Source organism: Prenolepis imparis, unplaced genomic scaffold (assembly GCF_030444845.1).
Source record: "Prenolepis imparis isolate NDT839.2.m4 unplaced genomic scaffold, iyPreImpa1.0 SCAF_5, whole genome shotgun sequence".
NCBI classification, from domain to species: Eukaryota; Metazoa; Arthropoda; class Insecta; order Hymenoptera; family Formicidae; genus Prenolepis; species Prenolepis imparis.
Window position 1 is genome coordinate 1,959,363 of NW_028141163.1, and position 22,215 is coordinate 1,981,577.

At 38.2% G+C, this 22,215-nt stretch overlaps 1 long non-coding RNA gene across 1 annotated transcript in view; it reads right to left on the reverse strand.

The window, feature by feature from the left end:
* The window catches only part of LOC145936743 (uncharacterized), a 212,958-nt gene that overhangs the window by 172,975 nt on the left and 17,768 nt on the right, over window positions 1-22,215 (reverse strand). The window contains exon 4 of the long non-coding RNA XR_014425435.1: window positions 16,392-16,435. This is a non-coding gene — a long non-coding RNA (uncharacterized LOC145936743). The remainder of the gene's footprint in view (window positions 1-16,391; window positions 16,436-22,215) is intronic.

Here is a 22,215-nt window from a genome sequence, read left to right on the forward strand (position 1 = left end):
TGCGATGCTGCCGAAATAGCCACCGTCGAAAATTCAAAAGCGAATCTCCGCGAACGACGCGGATGTACATACATAGGAGTGATAACGGAATTTCGTACTGGAAATTCCGGGCAGAGACAAACCGGGCATCAAGAGTATCCGAAAACACACAAGGGATGTTTAGGGGAACGCAAACACACCGTGTCTCTGCATTATGGATGCAACGGAGTGGACCGCCACCCTAGCTGCACCCCTGCCCACCCCCTGCGATCTCCCCCCTATCCTATACCTCCCAATCCCGCGCTTATCTTCTCTCTCTTTCCGTTTCTCTCTCTACCCACTTTCCATCCCCGTGTGCACCACGCGAGATGGTTGGTTGGGCTTGCTCCGGGCTTCACCCCCGCTCGCATTTATTTATAATCAAATTCCATGTATACCGGCAACCGGTGCGGTAGCGGTCTGAATTTCTATCCGAATGTGTACACACTCGTCCGCGAGGAGGTAAGCGCGAACGTGGGCACGGCGACACACACACATACACACACATATACACACCCACATACACAGATGAGCGAACGGACACATAGATAAACGCGCGCGAGTTCGAGGGTGAATTCTCCCGCCTCCCTCTTCCTCTTTCTCCCTTTTTCTCTCCGTCTCTGTCTCTCTTTCTTTTTCTCTCTCTTGTCGCGAGAGGCAGCGGGAAGACGCGGATTCGCTCGGCGGTCAATTTAAAAATCAATATTGACCGAGGAGCAGCCAATCCTTTATTTATCGACGCGGATTGTTGGCTGCACGGGAGAGACGCGCCAAGAAGATTGCTGCTCTCCCCTTCTTACCCCTCCCTCAGCATCCCCCCAGGTTTCCGCTGCCATGTTGTTCCAAACGCGTCCTGAATAATGCGGTCATCCTCGTTACAATCCCTCTTTAGACCGTCATGTTACAGTCCGCTTCACCTCGGCAATGAAAGTTGCTCAAGGAAACGTAAATAATGTACGAATATTCCTGACATTTTATATTTTGCAGCATTGATAACAATATCGACAATAGTTAAACAGAAATGACATCTGCAAATATTTCTTTTCAAATTATTTAAATTTAATTCCCATCATATTGATATTCAATACAATTTTGAGATATTAGAGCAACAAACTTTAGCATAGTCACATTTAGCATTAAAAGCAATATCTAATAAATACGATCATAAATATAAAATTTTATAATTTATGATCGTAGTTAGAAATATAAATCTTTATATTTTAATCAAAAGAAGTATAGCTTATACTAGTTATACTTTCTAATTGACTGTGTATTAAGACATTCGACGTAAAAGAAAAAAATGGCATATTACTTCAAAAGAAAGATGATTACGCTAGAATATGTGCGAAAGAGGGAAAGAGCGAGAAAGAGGGGGGGGGGGAGAATTCGATAATCATTGGTCGTGGTAATCGTTTTCTACGATGAATTACCGAGTTCATTTTTTGGATTGATCGTCCATAATAGTGGGTGTTTGGGATTGTGGGCTGATCAAAGCGGGAGCCAAGGCGGAGTCGGGAAGATGTAAGACTCAGCATCGAGGGTCCGACCCTCAGTATCCCTCCGATTCACCCTTCAGCAAGGTACCCTAACAGACATGATCAAGAAAAATGATATCGCCCGCTCAAAAGCAGATGACTTTTTGCGCAATGGCCGACACGGCGTTCCTTTCTTTACCGGACCACCATTTGTTCTGAAGAAAAATATAGCTGCTATCATTAAGAATAACAATTTTGGAAATATAGTGTCGGAATTTTGTAATAGTAATTGTAAGTAACTTTACAATTTACTAGAGTAAAAAAAATTTTTTATCTTTTTATGTTATTCTATTATATTTAGCTCTATAACAAAATACAGAATAGAATTTTAATTTATCAGAGAATTTTTTTATTAAAGTTTCTATTACAAATTCTATTTATAATTCTATAACATGAATTCTATAAAAATAATTTTGTTATATATATACTCTTGAACTTTTTTAATTATTAAAGTCTTAGTTTTGAAATTAATTGCAACTCAGAGATTGTCGAGTCCCTTAACACTGAAGCAATCGCCATTCTTCTTAATTTGACCGCTAGTATCCCCATTAAAAGGAAAGGCGATGAATCAGGGACACCCTATGTACGCTTCATTGTATTATCAAGATTTATTTCAAACCGTTTACTAGTAATATAAAAATCGCTTCGATATACATTGCATGGAGAAAAATATTGATTTATCTTAGAAATGTTATTTATCAGAAAAAGAAAAGACCGTGTGATATAATGTTATTAATAATCAATAATCTTATTAATAACTTATAATATGAATAATAATATAACAACAAATTATTTTGCCATCGATAAGCGCAAATGCAATTGATAAACTGTATTCATTCTTAGATGTAATCTTCACAGTACTAACAATGCATAACTGTGCTGTAAAAATATGAAATTGTTCACCTACAATTATACATTGTCACTCTTGAAGACAAGCTTATACTTCTGTCAAAACATGCGCGTGAAAAACGCAACATCAAAAACAACATACCATATTCTGAATTATACACATACATGTATGTATGTGCGTGTATATATGTATATAAAGTATTCACATTCTATATAATCATATTGCTGTAAAGTTTAATCATGATTGCCGTTAATGTTAATCGTTTCTTATAGTGTTCGGCTCAATTGCGCCAATGAAAATGGAAACATCGAAACTACAGAATCACCCCCATCCCCTCCCCCTCTATATGTACGATATGTCCATCTTGGAGCGCGACGGATACGAGGCGGTCGCCGCGCAAACAGATCAATGCTTCGCGTTCCAATATAAACAGTATTATTGAAACAAAGCGGGAGGGACGCGGAGGTGTAGCTGGATGGAAGCCTGGTGCGCGCGTGTGAAGGGGGACCCGGGGATGAAGTTGGAGCAGGAAGAGGACAAGAGAGGCGGTCGGGCGCTCTCCGGCGAGGGCGAGGACGAAAGCGCGAGGGGGCGAGGATAGGGGGGAGAGGGAACGCGGGGAGAAGCGACCCGACGAAGAGGATGAGGGTTGATGTTTCTGCCGTTCCGCTGGGTTGCGGGGAATGAACGAGGGGAGAAGAGTTATGTTGCCGCGATATTGTGCTGCGCGGCACGAGCGAACCTCGAGGGGGTGGCTTCCTGTTCCACCACCCTCTCCTCTTCTACCTCCGGCCAGAGTTTCCCTCCGCCCCTCGTTCCCTAGCCGGATTCTACGCCGCGCCATCTCATCGTATCCTCCTGTTACCCTCCCCCGCCCGTCATCCGCCGCCCGCGCTCTTGCTACCCCTGTCAGACTCACGAACCCATCGACTGTCGATTCTGTATTATGTGTCAGGACCCAAACTCCTTGATGCACGTACCACTCCGCTGCCACGTTACCTCCCCCTTCCCACCCCATTTCTTCTCACGACCGTCTTTTTCTTATATTCTTCGGTAACTTATAGCGCTGTCGGTGTTTTCTTCAATAACGAAAGAAATGTATTCTCCACCTCGAATTCGTTCACGGCAAAAAACGACTTCCCGCGCGATCAGACACAAAAATTGATGCTGCGGAAAATAATACTCGGCGAATACGGAGCAGTGAAACTCTAATCTTTTGCTACAGTAATATTGACGCTATTTTCTATCCTTATTTATCTCATTTGAGTTAAGTAAATGTGTGTATGTGTTATCGTAATTTTTATATTTAATATTTATAGAAATATATTTGAGAAGAAAATGTAAAAAAAAAATGTTTAACAAAAAATTAAATTAAATTATTGTTATAAAATATTGTTGTATCAAAATCTCCATTTAAAATTATATTACATAAAATTGTGACATTAGCTAGTTGTATATTTAACAAATAAATAATTACTGTTAACCAATACACTTTTGTAATATTTAACGTTCAAAAACTCATGTGTCACATAAAGAAACGATTGACACACACACACACGATATACATTATACAGAGCGAATAAGTGTGTCATAAGCGTGTATACGAAAATATGATATATATGTATGATAAAAATATATAAAATCAATGACGTAGTTGACCACTTTAACAGGATTGCGCAATAACGCTTTGCGGTAGATTCGATAACTCGAAACAGAGGTTTCCAATTCAGATGGACATTGCGTACGGCAACTCTTGCCTGATTATTAGCGCTACTACCGTAGCGATACAGTCAGTCAGGATTGCGGACTGTTCGGCTAGATGGGTAGCTCGCTGGACGCAGTCAGCTTGGTGTGAAATTAGCGCAGATGTCGTGGCAATGGCTCATGCTACAACTTCTCTGTTCATTTTCCACGAGAATGAATCGGGAAGGGGATCGTTGGTCCTACCTTCTACTACCCGCTCTAGATTTGCAATTCCCGGCATTAAGCAATCGTTGACCCAATTAATCTACCCGATCTCGACGATATCCTGCAAGACAACTCTTTGAAGAAATGTAATCCCGCGGTATTATTACTGTTAATCGACGAAATTTAATTAGCCCTTTAAATGATTCGAATATTCGTGGATTATTTCAGCTCAATAAGTATATATATCCGAAAGGACTCGAAAAATCGTTACATATCGCGATTTATTTGACATAAAACGATTTTTTCAGGATTTTCTTTCGTTCTCTCGCCTTACATACAAAGATACATACAAAGGGGCGAAACAATAGCCGTATTTAGTCGCGAGAAAGGGATTTTTCATTAGGACAACCTAAGCCCCGATGCGAAAGGATTAATAGAAGTTATAAAGTAGAGCCCGAAGAGGTGGAGGAACATTACGTGACCTGACTCCGATCGAGTCTTTCTTCAGGTTATATTGCAGGTTGCCGTCGTTTCTCATTCACCCCCCACGGCTCATGCGCATCACATCTGACCAATAGAATCGCGTGGTCCATCTTTGCTGCTGACCAAACCCCTTGACTCGTACCACTCTTGCCCCCGAGATACATTCCCCCGCGAAGAAAAAAAAGAAACTTTGAGACTGGTCTCTTCCCCTCCCTCTTCCCCTGCATCTCTGCCGCCTGGCATACCCACGTCGAGTGTGTATTTTCTAGAGGAAACCTCATCAACTCCATCGAAACTCCATTTCTAAGAACGAAATTGGAAAAGACGGAGAAATACGTTCGACTCGACGAACGATATATGTATGTATGTATGTATGTATGTATGTACATACAATCTTGGAAAACTGTATCACAGATATAAATTATAAGTCTTTTAAACGATATCGATGTAAGATATATTGAGATGAAATTCTTCTTTTATTTTTTATTTTTGCTTACTTTCTATCTGTTAATTATCTATTTTCTTCTTCTTTAAATATGTATAATCTACATAATGTAATTATTGTATAAATTAAATATTTTAAATTCGTCTTTCCGATAAAAGCGATTGTACGTTGAAACATCAATGAACACATTTTCATTATGACTTGATTATTTAATCGATCCTTTTTTCTAAAACGACAGAAGTAATTTTGCAAATCGAAAAATCGACATAATACCAAGCGTCGAGTAAAAAAAATACAAGAAATCCTATCAAGCACATCAAACCAGACAGCGAATAATTGTAGATGTTAATTGAAAAATAAATAAAAAATCAAGAAGTAGCACATATATATACATATATATGTATATATATATATATATATATATATATATATATATATAAAAGGATGAAATAGATTTAACGAGGTGCTTTGCAATCGCGAGTGGAAACGAAGAATATGTCTTCACGGGGAAAACTAGCTTTAACGACTCGACAATTCGCCCTTATCCGCCAATCTGGCCTCAAGCTACCATAGCGCGAGCTTTCTCGCGGAACTGTCTAGTCGGGCGCGTCGAGCATGACTGGAGTGCGACGTGAATAACTTAGTAGCTCAATTCTGCTAATCCAGAGCGCCGACGAGACCCCCGGTTCGGTCTTCAACCGGTGCGGCAGCTACATCCATTCTTCGCCACTCCGCAGTAATATAATATTATCCGAGCATTGTGTGTGTTGTGCCCGACTAATTAGTTGTACTAACGTGCTGCGCGGCCTGATTACATATTCGGCTCGGCTACCCCGAAACTTGCAGAATTGCGAAACGTTTAAAGCTGCAGAATTTCTTGCAAGTCTGATATATACCTCTTCCGAATTTTCACCAAATAATTGTTACATCTTAGAAAGCTATTTATAATACAGAAAAGATGAGGAAAAATTCTTATATATTTTTTAATCAACAATATTGTTATATCTGTAAGTTATCCAATTTATGTATAATAATTTATATATATAAGTGTACAATTATTAATATGTTTTTAATATCTCTTAATTGAATTAATATTACTAATATTACATCAACTGCAGTAGCACAATAAACTTTGAAATCTCGTTCATACTTTAAATAAAAAAAAGCATCTAAAAAATCTCTTTCTCATAAAAAATAAAAATACTATAATTTCAAAAAATATGCTTATTTATATAATTTTTATATGCAAATAAAATGTATAAAAAGAGGCAAGAATTATTCATAAGTAAATAAAATTCCATAAATTGACAATTCTAATGAGATTATTATAATTAATATATAGTTTGTATATATCTCTCTCATATCTATCTATCACTACAAGAAAGAAGAATAAATAACGGAAATTTTGAAAAGAAACATTGAGATTAGATTTCAACGCAAAATAAAAAATCAATCAATAGCACCGACTATCCGAGCAGGTTCCATTTCCATCGACAAATATTTGGTCAAAACTAACATCACGGTACTAACTCGAATCGTTGCAATGTTTCGCTGCTATTTCGAAAAACTTGGAAAGAATTGGATCGCCATGCAACGACAATAACACCCGCCGTGTTATTTTAATTACCAATTCTTTTTTATTTTACCGGATATAGTAGATTGATAATAAAAAAACAGATAACAATTCTCTTTACAATCAGATTTAAACAAGTTCCAAATTTCGAGATGACGTACAACAAGAGCTTATATAATCACCGATCGATCAACTGAAAATATTTGAGATTATTTAGAGGATCCTATAACATTTTAACTTTCCACAATAAATACTTTTTTTTAGATAATAAACAGCAATTTTGCAATATTTCGAAAGCCTCCTGTATCAATATATTTTAGGAACGTTCATTTAAAAAAATTCTTCTTCAATTAAATTTTACTAAATTTTAAGAGATTCAGAACAAATTTTTTTCATAAAATCGTTATATTATGATTGTTTTAATAATAATAATAATAATCGATATTATAATATTATTATTCATTAAAAAGTTTAATAAAAATCGATCCATAAAGCTAAATTGCTCTCGAGACTTTTATATATCTGGCGATTTTATGATACCATCGTGTTGATGTTGATACAGTTAGGTATAAAACTTTAGTCTAGACATCGACTTCATATTAAAACAACCCCTGTACAATCGGGATAGTAACAAGCATAGCCGAGACGGGGGTCAAAGAGAGGGGTTATACTCACACCCGATAGTTCTCTCTCTCCTTCTTCCATTCGCGCTCTTTTTCACCCTTTATCCCTCATTCACTCTCTATAGAGCAATTTATCTACATTATACCCTCAGTTGGTTTCACTGTATGTTTTGACAGGAACAGCATTATTAAATGCCCTGGCTATCTGATGATCGACACCCCTAATATACATAATACGCCTCTTCCTTACGCGTGGCCGGTTATACCCTGGTGACTATACACACCCCTATAAAGCGTTCAAACGGTCGAACATGACGACTCATCGCAAAGAAATAAAAAATAATGTTTTTTTGCGGCGAGAATATGTGAGATTCATGTTCGATTTATTTCACCAAATCTTTTCTAAAAATTTTGATTTTGATTTATACACGAATTCATAATTAAGTAATATGCATTTAAAATAAAAATATGTAACAGGGCATATAGCACAATTTTTTCTTGTATATAGAAAGTTTACTGTTTCATCTTTCATTTATGACTAAGCTAACAGTGTAACAGCGTAACCGCATGAAAAAACGAGCGATCCACTATGCAAACGCGAGACGTTTACTTAAGCCCTGTAAACGACTATCTTGTCATAATATATCCTTAATGATCTATTGTCGAAATGCAGCGGGGATGTACCATAATTCTCGACACGTTTCCCGTCACGTGGATCAGCCATTTGATGCGTCCTATTGCAATTCAATGGGATTACAAGCGTGCGTACATCGCTAATTTTTCTCATGCTCACTGTCACTCTGTTATCTGTGGATGATCCGGCTTCCATTCAAGCCGCAACATGCCGGCACCCCATAAAAAATGTGGGATTTTAGCTATTCCCATCGAGATAAAAATGAGGCAGATAGATAAGCATTGTTACGCGATGTTACGCGAATTCAGAATTGTCATCGTCAAAAGCCACCGTTTTCACGCGTTAGATGAATCATGTCACGATGCAGAAATTATTCAAGTTTAAGACTAAAGAGATACAATAAATAATTTGGTTTTCATAATCAGAGTTTTGAAACATTAAAGAAATTTTATTTTACATTTTTAGCTTTTTATGTAGAATTATCATTTTATCTGTTATACCACGAATAGCAACACACACATTACCCTATATAAACAAAAAAGATAATTAAATAATTAATTTAATCAAAGTTCGTGTTAATTCGCTTTCGTTTATATTTATGTAAAATATAATAGCTTGCACATAAAATATATTAATTTATAAGACACGCTTTATATTATTAAGCCTGATTATTAGAAAGAATATTGTGAACGATATTGTATATTGTGTTATCTATAAAGAAGATTAAGAAAGAATCATTTAGAAAAGCTAATCCCGTTCGCTTTTGCGTGTAATAACAAAGGGTGGGCAATAATTGCGGTACAAGTACGTGCTCGCGCCGGATAGAGTTTAATTCTGGGCGATATTATAATTAAGTGGTTCCACGTAATGGTTGGCGTCACGTCAAGTAGTAACACCGAGGTTGGCGCTCATCATACTGCTTAGTTCAAACAATCAGCGACCCGATGGTGGCCGTCACGCGAACCCATCTTTTGCCTCAACCGGCGTCCTTAATATTCAAAAGGGAAGTCTTATATTAAAGCTATAAAAGTTTAAATGCGCGAGAAAGAATATCTATATTTCAGATTTTGTTCGAGAAAGAATAGCAAAGTAAATTATATTCTGATGAAATTATTCGTATATATAATGAATAACATTAAGAATTTTTATATATTTTTTATATAATATTAGAATTTTTATATATTCATATATAGTCTAATCAAATTATATATAAAGTCTGAGTTATTTATATAATTTTAGATATTGATATTAATCCATAAAGTTATGATAATAAAATCAATAATATGTATAATTGTTTATATTTCACAAAAATTGAGAGAAAAAGATATATATATATATATATATATATATATAGCATATAGGATGATTGATTATTCTTATAAAACAGGTACACATATAATGAAAAAATAGTAATTGAAATCGCAGTTAATGTATGCATTCAATCAATCAGCATTCGCGATGACGAGGAACATGTCTTCCACCACGAATTAGCGTACGTCAATCTGGATCAGACTTAACACGCTGTTGAGTCGAGTACTCTACCGATCGCCGAACCGCAACCGGAAATTGGCCGCTTGGTTATCAAAGTTTGCGGTTTGCGTGTCTGCCGAGCTGAGCGGTAAATAGGCGAAAAGGGAGAAAGGTATGGGCGAATGGGGTGGGATATCCCCATTAATAAGCGAGCAAGAGATAGCTGACTCGTTGAATTAGGGTGCTGAAGGTAAATATTCATTTCACGATTGAACTGACGTAATGCAAGCAGGTAAAGTATCTTTTTTCTTCTACAGAAGTATATACTGTCATTCTAGCTTTCCTTTTCTACATTATTGTATTATGAAATGCGTTTATACCCTTTGAAGAATCTTTTAAAATTATATTTCTTTTATTTTTTATTAAAAATAAAAGAAATATAATTTTAAAATATAAATAAATATTTTTAAGAATTAAAATTATTTAAATTTTTTAGTCTTTCTTTTGCATATATACCGAAAGATTTACGAAACTATTTTTATTTACATAGTGATAAAATTGATAACTTGTGATAGATATATTTAAAATCCTATTTAAAAGATAAAATAATATTATATTTTCTATAGAAAATTAACTTCCTAATAAAACCAGACAAATGCGATTTACGAGAAGCACAATTTCACCCATTTAATATATGAAAGTGCTGTATTATATTCCGACAAACAAATAAACGTATTCGCAATTTGCATTTGCACTCAACCCTGTTGGCGCAATTGTTCGTCCACGATGGCGCGCCCGCTCGGAATCAACGCGCCGACCGCGATGCGGATGTCGTCGCGAGTTGAATAATAAATTGCGCCGTTAATTGAAACAATTAATTAATAATTCATGATAGGCAAGGAGAATTTGCCAGGCGGATGGTGAGCGCGAGCGAGCGGATCGGGCGGAGAGTTGTGTCTGGTTGGGGGCTGCAGCGAGACGGCCGTCGCGGAAGCTTGTAATTTGCGTCACGACTAATGCGCAAAAGCGAGACAGTGAGTGAGGAAAGTTGCGGACGCGAGGAAGATGCAGACGGATGTATACATACATACATCTCTCTCTTTCGCTCTCTCTCTCCACCTTCTGTGAATATAATTTACTTGAACAAACTAAAATCCCCATCGAGCGCGCCACTTCGTCGCGCCTTCTCTCATCGTAGCTCGGCATCCTTTTCGAGGGCCTGTCGCGTCTCGTTGCTTCAATATAACCCTCGACGTCTCTCTCGTACTCCGACCTACGAAAACCGCCCCGATCAGTCCCGTTCAACCCCATCGTTCCGCGATTTGCCCGATTCGCTCCTTTACGAATACTTTATAAGCCGGAAGACGCGGCCCGATGCCGTCCAAACTTTATTCTCTATTTATGTTTATTCACGGCAGAAAACGCGACCTTTTCCTCATAGGGTTCCTCGCTTTTTAAATCAATCCCGAAACTAAACTTATTTTAGCATAATGTTATATAGTATATATAGTATATATATATAGTATGGACATTGTACGATTGCATGGCGTTCCGTTGCATTATAAATTGTTTCTCTTTTCTTGCAGAAATAATTTTAATTATAAATTTTAGAATAAATTTGACGTCGACTGTTAATAAAATTTTATATTAAATGTCGCAATTTTTTAGCCGTTGACTATATACTAAACAATTATAAGCCCTACATTTATTATCACTTTTAAGATAATCTTTTATTAAAAGAAATTAAATCAAAAATAATCTTGTTATTTATTGATTATACTTTAAGGATTAATTCGCGAAAGTATTTATTCTTTAATCTATAATACTAAATTTATTGTTATCAATGCTTCGTATCAAAACTGATATCGCTATTTTTCAATACGTGTATATGTTAATATCTGTCATTAAAAATATACTCGATGGTTTTGGACTATCTCTGTTATCGATATTCGGCGATAATAAAAACCAACGTTAAAATTTGCAAAATGATAAAATTTTATCGTCGACTAATGGAAAACACGTGTCGATCAACGAAAGATTCTAATCAGATCGACTTAGAGCCGGCTCAATCGACCTTTTTCGGTGAGATGCGGTTCAATCTCTGTGTGCAAACGATAAAAATCCAAAAGGATAGAAAGCTGCAGGTTCATTTCATAGGGAAGAGCACGAGACGCGCGGGACGCGGAAAGGGGAAATGGGTACAATCAGTAGGAACGACTGAAGGGGAGAAGGGAAAAAGGGGGAGGCAATGGGCGGCGGGCGTACAAAGAGGGATGAACCGCCGTTCATAAATCTCGATAGATTACTAAATCCCGGGTTTGATGAAACTCCGGGCCGGGAGCGTACATACATACACGTATGTCACCGCGCAACGGGGTTATACGCGTACACGCACGCACGTAAGCCGGTGTTGGTATCGCGCTAGCTCATCGGGAGCCAGGCGCTGATAACATTATCATAAAACGGCAATATCGCGCGGGATATTGACTCGATAGAGGAGCGCGTCGCTACGCCGCCGTCAGCTGCTTACCGTGCGAATCGAGCTTTAGAAGTAATCTAGAACGGTGGCTTCTCATGGCTTACAACTCTTTTTTCATATGCAAATAGCCGAACGAAACTTCGAAAGTCGTGCCGACTTTCGAGATATGCATATGTCTCATGTTTACCGTAACTTGCTTTATTTTACCGTGACGTTTTAAAATAAACTTATCTGTTATGAAATATTACGCGTAATCATAAATCGTGAAAAAATAATTCTGATATATATATTTTTAAAAAAATTCTACACCCCCATAACTGTAATACAGCCTTGTTTCTAGACAAACTTATACAATTAATTTTTTTAAGTAACTATATAGATATTTTTAAGTATAAGATTAAGATTAAGAATTTAAAATATATATATATATATTTTAAGGATTCCTCGCAAACTATGTCAAGTCCTCAAGCTTTAATTAAAAATATTTCTATTAAGATATTAAAGCGCAATAGAATTTAGCAGAAGGATTAAATGCGGTCCAAGTTGGCATAAGAAGATTTCACACAAATGCACATCTGTCTCTATCTTTCTCTTTCAACCCCTTTCTCTCTCTCTCTCTCTCTCTCTCCCTCTGTCTCCGAGGTGGCAGCCACCTCGCCAATAATGTCTAATATAGCAGAAAGCCTAGAGATGATGAGACTTCGTCCCGCCTCAGTTCAGTTCAGTTCAGGTATTAGATTATGAATATTCATGGCGGTGTGTCTGCGCGGTGCTTCATTACACCTTCCCTCTCCGCGCCCTCACCGACTATACTCGATCTCCGCCTCAGTTCTCCGTCTCGTCCTCTTCTTCTTCTCCACCCTCGCCTCCTGATCCGGCAGCAGACGCGTCAATCAATATGCAACACCGCACCGCGCTTTGCTTATCTTCCGCAGTTCTCTAACCTCGCGCGAATATATATTCGCCAGCCGATCCGTGCGAATATCTTTTCCGATTTATGCAACGTCTCTGGCGATGGTAATGATCCGCCGACGAATCGATGCGACGACTAGTCCGAATCGGAGCCGACTAAAAGGGAATCGTCTCTCTCTTTCTCTCAGTCTCGATATTAGCGATATTTGCAGACTGATAGCCGAGATTGACCGGTTGATTAAATACGGTGACAAGTCCATTATCGTGGATAGCGAAATTCGCGGAGCAAATTCGGCCAACACAACCGACAAGCGCGTCTCTAAACAATATCATGTTCGTTCAATGGCTGAATTTTTTTTGAGATTTTAACTTAGCAAACTTTGGAAACGGATATTGTTGAATTAAAAAGGATACAGAGCAAGAGAATACGCGCGACGTGACAAGCTGTATTAGATCCAATGTTGATTAGTCGATGAAAAAAACATTTGAGATACAATACTTTAAATAAAATGTCGAGACAGCTATCGCAAACACATGATTGGATACTGCATTAAGTATCATCAATTATTCAATCTTTTGAGTCAGTATCTCTGAATATTGAGTAATTCCATTGAATTCAGTATCTCTGGATATTGGTAATACCATTTACGTAGTTAATCACATCTCCAAATTAGTATCTAATATTCTACATTCACATGCATTGCCAATGGAAATACTCTAAAATATTTATATTGCGAAATTTTAACAAATAATTATTTCAGATCCTCTAAATGTATATCAAAAATAAAAAAAAAGCATTCGCTTCTACATAAAAAATAAAGATAATGAGACACAGTTTCGTCAAATAAAATCGTAACATGATTTTACGAAACTAAACTTTAACTTTGTGCAAGATCTTTCATCAAAGTTATACGAATTACAAAATTAAAAAAAGCTTTGATTGTTAGATTCGAGATTAACGTAAAAATTTCGCGCGAAACGAGCTTAAAGGGGTTATTAGCGGCGGCGCGTATCAACCATGATTGCCGGCGCGAGCACGTGATTGTCGCCAGACGGTCGACGCGTCCCATTAGTCACTTGGCCGGCGATCGTGCACGATTTGACGCCCCCCCATCGTCGATGGAATTAATAAAGCGCGGCTGAGCAATCTGCTCATACACACATCAGGCCGGTGATATACCAGCGCGTTGGCGGCCAATATAGAAAAGTGGGAAGACCCCGGACCCCGGAATCACAACGCGGTAGAATCCCCCGTGGCGACGATGACGACGACGACGACTACGACGACGACGACGACGACAAGGACAACGACTACGGGACTCGGTCGGAACCTGCATGATTTGATTAGCCTCAGATTGACCCCACGGACCATCCCCGTTACACACTCTCGCTTTCTATGCGCGCGCCATGCGGGGCTCTAATCACTCACGAGACGGGTCCTTTTTACTCGGTTCATCCCCCTATCACCCCCCTCGCCCATCGGTTCCTGTCCCTCGCGCGCTCTTTTATGCCGCGCGATCGACACCCGTCGTGCGCGGATAGCGCCGGCGACGACGAGCACCCTTCCCTCTTTCCGCGGCACCCTCGGCCCTCCGCACCATTAGTCTTACGCCGGGCACTTTATGTCGGGAAATTTGCAATCTTTCCATTTAATATATCGACGGTGCGCAGTGGCGGGAGGCATACGATTTGAATACATTAGCTCGACGGGAAGGCGCTTCTCGCTTCTGTCTCCTCCGGCACGAATACCATGGTCGATATACGTCAGGACAGCAGAATGCGCGGAGCCGCCGCGTCACGTAAAGAAGAAGAACGCGAACGTTACGACCTACGATTTTTTTCGAGAATAAACGGTGCTTATTTGCGAGGCTGTTAATATTTATTCGCGCCGAGAAGCTCGGGGTGGTGAAGATTTCAAGAGCTTTCGAATTAATAATAATTTATTATAGACCCTTCTACGATACTCATTGAAAAATTAATAAATTCCTGAATCGCGCGTTTTTATAGTCTTAAATTTGCTTATAAATAATAAAAATTATTATTATTATTATCTTTAATTTATTCTTTATATTTTGTAAATTTTATATCATCTATTTTATTACAGCACTATATAGTAGCACATAAACTAGCAGTTTTCAGTAACGGAGATAGGGGTGCGATCAGAATAAATAGAAGAGTACCGGATTAATCTGAGACAAGGCGTATAAATGTAGTTAATATTGGACATAAGGGGACACACACGCATACACATACATATGCAGAATATTAGTCAGGGTGCTACCCTCTCAAACTATGTCCATCAGCCACACCCTGGAAACGAATGTTCATTGCAGTTCATATATTTGATATCTGATGCAATCTCCTTAATTATAATAATTTCCGCAATTAATTACCGCAACGTGGACAAAATCCAGAATTTAATATTAAAACTTGTAATTAATGTAAGTATTTTTCCGAAAGAAAGGCGATCAAATCGTCGCATAAGCGTTCGCTCATTGTCAGTTAAAAATATTTCTCCATGAACAGGATTAGATGTGTGTGTTGCTACCTATAATTCGATTAGACCTTAACCTTAGGCGAAGGTAAAAAAGGTTGCGAACGCGCACGAGGAAAATCCATGAACCTTTATTATGTTATTTTATTTACTTCATTATCTAGCATTAGTACTGAACATAATGAGCTTCTCTATCAAATTAAGGAACTAAACAGAAAGATCTAAGTTGAGAGAGACCGGAAGACATTGAGATATAATTAATAAATGACAAATTTTAACCCGTTATTTGATCGATGAATCCGTCTTTGTCGATATAACTTTTTCTTCGTAATGCAATTCTTTTCCAAAAAAGATATGTAAAGTCGATAATCGCAATATATCGAAGTTTATTGTTGTCGCTTTTCTGCGATGCTCATTGGCTATCAAAAGATTCACGTTGTGCGTTATATTTGTAGCATCGAGAAGCTATCATCGCGAGGGTTAGCAGTTTGACAGTTTTATCAAAATAAAATAAAATAATGATATTAGTTTTAAATAATATATTATAATATTTTAAACTCGATTAATATTTTTGACAGTTATCAGCTGATTTCTGTCAACAAATATTAATCACGGAAAAAGTATTATTTAAAACACATTATTTAATTTAATTTAATTTTAAACAAACTGTTAAACTACTAACTCTCGCGATGACAGCCTCTCGATGCTACGAATATAACGCACAATGCGAATCGAAACAGTCAATCAGCATCGCGGAAAAGATGCAACAATACTTGCGAGAATCGACTTAACATGCCTTTTTTAGAAAGCGATGTTATAATATTTTTTGTCAAAAAATATTAATCGCGAATAAGATATTATATAATATATTATTTAAAATTTTACTATTTTAATATTTTCAACATATTATATGCACCTCCATATTACCGCTATAGAAATGTTATAAAATAAATAATTTCTCACTCACCGATACGTGCAATAGCTGCGAGTTGTAGTACAGCACACATTGATCTGAAAACAAAATATTCAAAATTATGTATGTATATACATATGTGTGTGTCGATTATCTTATAAACAATGCAGTTTAGAAAAAATGTTTTCATATTGCATACCTCACAGTTGCCCCATTTACAACATATTACTATTTAAATTTTTATAACATATTTTTATTTTAAAATTTAATTAGTAAATTAACGCTTTAATCAACTGATTTCTGCAAAAAAAATATTACTCGAGTTTAAATAAAATTTATATTATTTTTTTTTTTAGTATCATTTTCTTTAATACAAAACCAAAGAATGGCGCGCGCGTAGCGCGTGCTTGGGTTGTTCTAGTATAATTAAATTTTATGCATTTATATGCGTTAATTATATATGTAGAAAGTAATATAACAATATAACATGTTGATTCGAATTTGTATGACATTATAAATTAGAAAATTAAAAAAAATAGAAATAATACATAGATTTAAGTAAAATATAAAGTGAAATAATAATTATTTCCTTAATATTTGTTCTAAAATAAATTCCAATATTCTATATATACGATATAATATAAAAATATTATTTTGCTCAAATATTTCTAAAATATCTGAAGACAACGAACAAAATTACTTAGCGGGGAATACAATGCTTTCGTTAACGACAGCAGAATTTCATGGGCGATAATGATCCAAAGTGGTCCGTAAGAAATGGAGAGGGTTTGATGAAAAATGGAGATGTTTGCGCGAAGGAAAACACTGGTTCGTTCGCATCATATACTATCCTAAATACAAGAAAAAAGACGGAAGGAACCTAAGCAATAGACGAATCGTTCATTCCAAGGACAAGATGGCTGTCGTGGACAAGATATAAAAAAAAGACACTGTCGTCGAAGGCGTAAGATTTGTTGCCATAAAGAAAATTGCTTGGCGCTAATGAAGAAACATTACCTCGGCAATATTGCGTCCTTATTCACTACACTGTCTTGCATTTATGGATGAGGAGATAAAAAGGATCGATCGATCCAGAACAAATGGGTTAACGCGCGTACTCTGGCGTTCAACATTAACATATTAAAAATCTCTTGAAATATTTATTACATTATCACAAACAGCTGCTTATGATATAACAAGTTGAGTTTCATTATATATATATATATATATATATATATATATATATTGTGTTGTATGATATTTTACGACATTGAATTTGATAATAATATTATGTGGATACTCATATTTATATTACGAGTAATAATATTTCATAAAGCTCTCCAAGAAATTAACAATTGTAAAAAAAAAAACTCTGATAGATCGAGAAATTGGAAATAGTCCACGTCATATATCGCGCCGTGATAGTATCATCGAATTGTTACAGTCATTCGAGACGGACTGATCTCTTTCTCTCTCGCATTCATTAAAAGCTTCCCGACATCTGTCGTTCTTCTATCCCTATCCGATAGATCGATCGGCGTTTCTCCTCCTATATGGTCAGCCTGACAAAGAGATACAGTCAGTAACACGCCGATGATTTGTGAAACTGTCCGGTCAGCAAGTATGCCAGAATGTGTATGGCTTCGCGCAAGCGCAACCCCTTTTTCCGGCGACCCCATGTATTGACGCGGTGGTCACTAGCAGAACTAGAGAACCCTCACTGACCAGCACCCCTCTATTCCGTTCGGGCGTCCATGGAGAAGGCTGTATGTCTTACGGAATGCCTATGATGCTTTCTCACAACCCCTCCAAATCCTCCTCCGACCCACCCGTCCGTCCCACCGCGCACCCTTCGTGCATCCTCAACTTCCAAGCACTCTCCGGCATCCCGATTCCCCGAGTCTCCCTCTCTGTGTCTCTGTTTCTCTCCGGTCCCGACCCCATCTCCTCTGACGGCCACACGCTCGTGACAAGTGCGAGGCGGCCATCCAATAACCCGCACCGGCCACTGGCCTCCTCGGACTCCCATCTTCAACGCCGCCATAACCAGCCGAGTTATTGAGGACACGGAGAAATTAAGAAACGGAAGAGAGAGATAAAAGATTCTATTCGTCTGCCTGTCTCTTTTTCGCATTCCTAATGCAATCTTCTTCGCAATCTTTCACCGGAATTTGATTTGAACGTGAAAATACTAATTTTAATTATAAAATACTAATTCTATATTGCATTTTTTTCGTATATTCTCAAAAATGAAATTTTACGATAAACTGTTGTTAGTTTTGAATATGATTTTTTAAAGAAAAGTATAGAGACACTTGATAATATTAAAGATATATTGATTCGCACAAATATATATCAAAAAAGTTAAAAGCATCTTCAAAAAATTAATTTTCTTCGGATAACAATATGGCAATATTACAAGAAATTGATTAATATTTTTGTATATATAATATATTATCAAGTGTCCAGATTAATGGGGTTATATAGTTTTTAAGAGTCGAGCCGCTATTATTATACGAGACTCATTGTAAGCGCGTAGTCATACATAAAGAACAATCAATCCTCCACAATGTACGCCTCGAAATAACAGGTGCCGTACAGCGTTTCATTCCGTATTCAGACGAATGGATGAACATGCGTGTGCTGACGGTTATAGTCCGAAACGCTGGAGATGAGGCACATTTATATGGGGGCACACGCACACGCGCAAGCAAGTCCAGTAGTCGGTCCAGTGGCCGTAGCTGCGGCCGGCAGCTGCGGGGGTGGCGATCGGGGCTTTCCCCCCTCGGCCGTAGGAGGGTGGCGAGGCGTTGATCAATACGTGAAGATAGAATCCGATGCTACCCATCCAGCCATTCCGCTCTCCCCCCTTGCCCCCTTCCCCCTTTGTCCCCTTGGTTCCTCTCCACCATACGCCAGCTCGACAACGCTACAACCGCGGCTGCCCGGTCCGGCTGAGGATATCGCGGCTCAATCGACTGATTTGTCACCCACGCATCATTTTCTTCGAAGGAGGGTGGATTTCTGGAGGAAGCTTGCGCTTGGTAGAGAACGCGCTCCGACCCTTGCAGCGTTTCCATTAGTGGTGAAACGTTTAATTCAACCTCGGTATATATAGATTTGCGCGACACATTATTGGTATTCGTATATAGCAAACAGAAAGTCGTAATTATATATATGACTTTATTTGTAACACTCAAAATAAAAGCCGTTGAAAATTCATTCCAGACTCGCGAGCGTAAATGTTACATACTCTTGACGAATTTTAATGAAGGCGAGAGCTTGTAACCGCAGCTCATTAACGCAAGTAATAAATGGACGGCAGTATTTATAGAAAATAGAACGCGTTTTATATACGTTTATCAAACGCACAGACAATTTAAAATATCTCAAAACTTTCTCTCTGTTGATTAAAACGCTCTTCATTTACACATAGATAAAGCGACTCGCCGTACGCGTCGGTGTTTGATTTTACATTTTTCAGTCGCGACAAAAGTCGATTGCTTAGAATGCGAAAAAGAAAATTACTAATGAGATATTAGCATAGGGAAAATAACAGGTAATTTAACACGGGGGATTAGTGCGATAGGAGGGTTTAGAATTTTGCAGGCAGGCAGAGGGAAAATGCCAGTCCGGTAACGGGGTTCGCTCTGAAAGGAAAGTTAAATCCCTTTACAGTTTATACGACGAACGCTGGTGTTTCCCAACTTAACTGGTTTAGGGTCATAAACCTCACCCGAGCATGCAGAGGAAAGCGCATTTATAACTAACGTAACTCGTATCCCGCTTAGTTAAATAATTAAAAGATACGAGAGAAGGCTCGCGTTCCACCCCCTCCGCCGAGGAACATTATCACCATTATGACCGAGTCTAACTCCCTTCAACTGTCACCTATGTTGCGCACCTTCATTATCACCATCACTGTTTCTCTAACTTTATGATACATTTAGAGAAAAGTAATATTACTCTGTCATTTTTATCAATATCATATATATTTTTTGCTAAAAAACTCACTATTTAGAACAAAATGTCTAAAATAAACTTCTTTCATATTTATTTTATTTCTAAAGTGTGGGAATGAAAATACTTGCGTTTCTGCAATGTATCACGACTGTTAAAAAATGTGAAAAGAGGAGAAGGAGAAAGACATTTTGATTCATTTATATATATCGTTGCGTTGAATAAAATCGCGTTGTCGCGATTCGATTGAAGAAGATGACGAAGAAAAGAAGAGAGAAGAGCGGAAGATTAGATAAACACAGAGGGATGATAAGGGAACGGTCATTGGACAGTTGACAAGAATCGGTTTAGCATGCCGCGGTGTAAGAGGCAGGGGCCAACGTTAGCTTTATGTTAATCTGGGCTAGCGGCGCTGCGGCTGACAACGATGCTGTCGCTGTTAATATCGCCCGGTGACGTAGTAGTAACTAGTCGCCGGTATACCTGCCGGCCAAACTGTACTGCGCCGACACAACAGTCTGGGAGCGTACGTGTGGAGTATGCAGCCCGCTGTGGTACGTACTCTCCTATGGTGTACGCTCCGGGGGTGGTATCGCACGATATGGTGTGGCTGTACCACCGGCGAGGGTGGCGACAGGGGTGGCAATCAATATGGGCCTCAACGCAAACACGGCGCCGCTGTTGTACTAACATCAAATAGGCGGATAGCGACCGGTCGCTCGCCTCGTGTGCATTGTCTACTCTACTGCTCTGTATAAACCGACCGCTTTTCGATATTTTTCGCCCGGCTGATCGAGTCGGGTTAACCGTCGCCGATCGAGCCGACCTCGATATCGTGCAACCTTTGCATCTTTATGTTAGAAAAAAAAGACCCGTTACTATAAAATAATTTATGTAACTGATAATTCAGAGATATTTAAAAATATTAATTAACTTTTTTTGTCAATATTTTTTTCTCAAAAAATTATTGCGTTTGATGTTATTTAAATTAAGATTTTTAAAAAAATTTGCATATAGCAATATAATTTATTATATATATATAATAGTAAAATTATATACTATATTTATATATTATATTATGGAATTATATGGACACGTTTAATAATGCCTTAGCAAAGAATGATTTACAAAATAAAACTGATGGAGAAATATTTTATGTTACAGGAATGTATCTATTTTTTCAATGTCAAAATAATATCGCAATAAAATACAAATCTTCCACGACTTGTATTCCTCGCTTTTATATAAACGAAGGCAATTTGCCGTACGCTTTTAGAAAGCGAGGGGTTGGAAAAAAAAGAATAACAAGCAAAACGCGCGGCGAAATTCTGGAGAGCGTCGCAGCACAATAAATTTGAGGATTGTCGAGAATAGGGAGGCTACAAAATTCCGCAGTCGAAATTTTCTTCGACGAAGAAATGGAATCGCGCGGGCCGCGGGTCACCGCCACGTTACGCTTGGCCCTCTTCTCCCTCGACAAGGCGAAGCAAAAATTCGACGGCGGGAACAATAGTGAGAAATAAATTATGCAAGATTACAAAGAAGGCAAGCACGGGTCGAGGGGACACTTTATATTATCCGGGGACAGCGGTAGCATAATTGCCACCCAAACCATCCCCAGCTTCTCTTCTCAAACTCCTCTCTCAGCCACCATTCTCCGCCGTCGTTCTCTCACCCCGTGTTCCTCGATAACGCCCCTCCGGAAAATAGAAGAAGAGGAAGAAATCCCTCGTTATGAGATGCGAGCTGGTTTCTTGCCCAGCTGTTTTCCGTCCCGCACCACCGTTCTTTAGTAAGATTTCCCCAACGTAAACATACCGTCTCTGGTTCCAGCACGCCACTCACTTCGCTCCATTCCACTCGATTCGGCCTACCATCCGCACTCGTTCGATCCCACGGAATGGGTTTCATTTCGCAC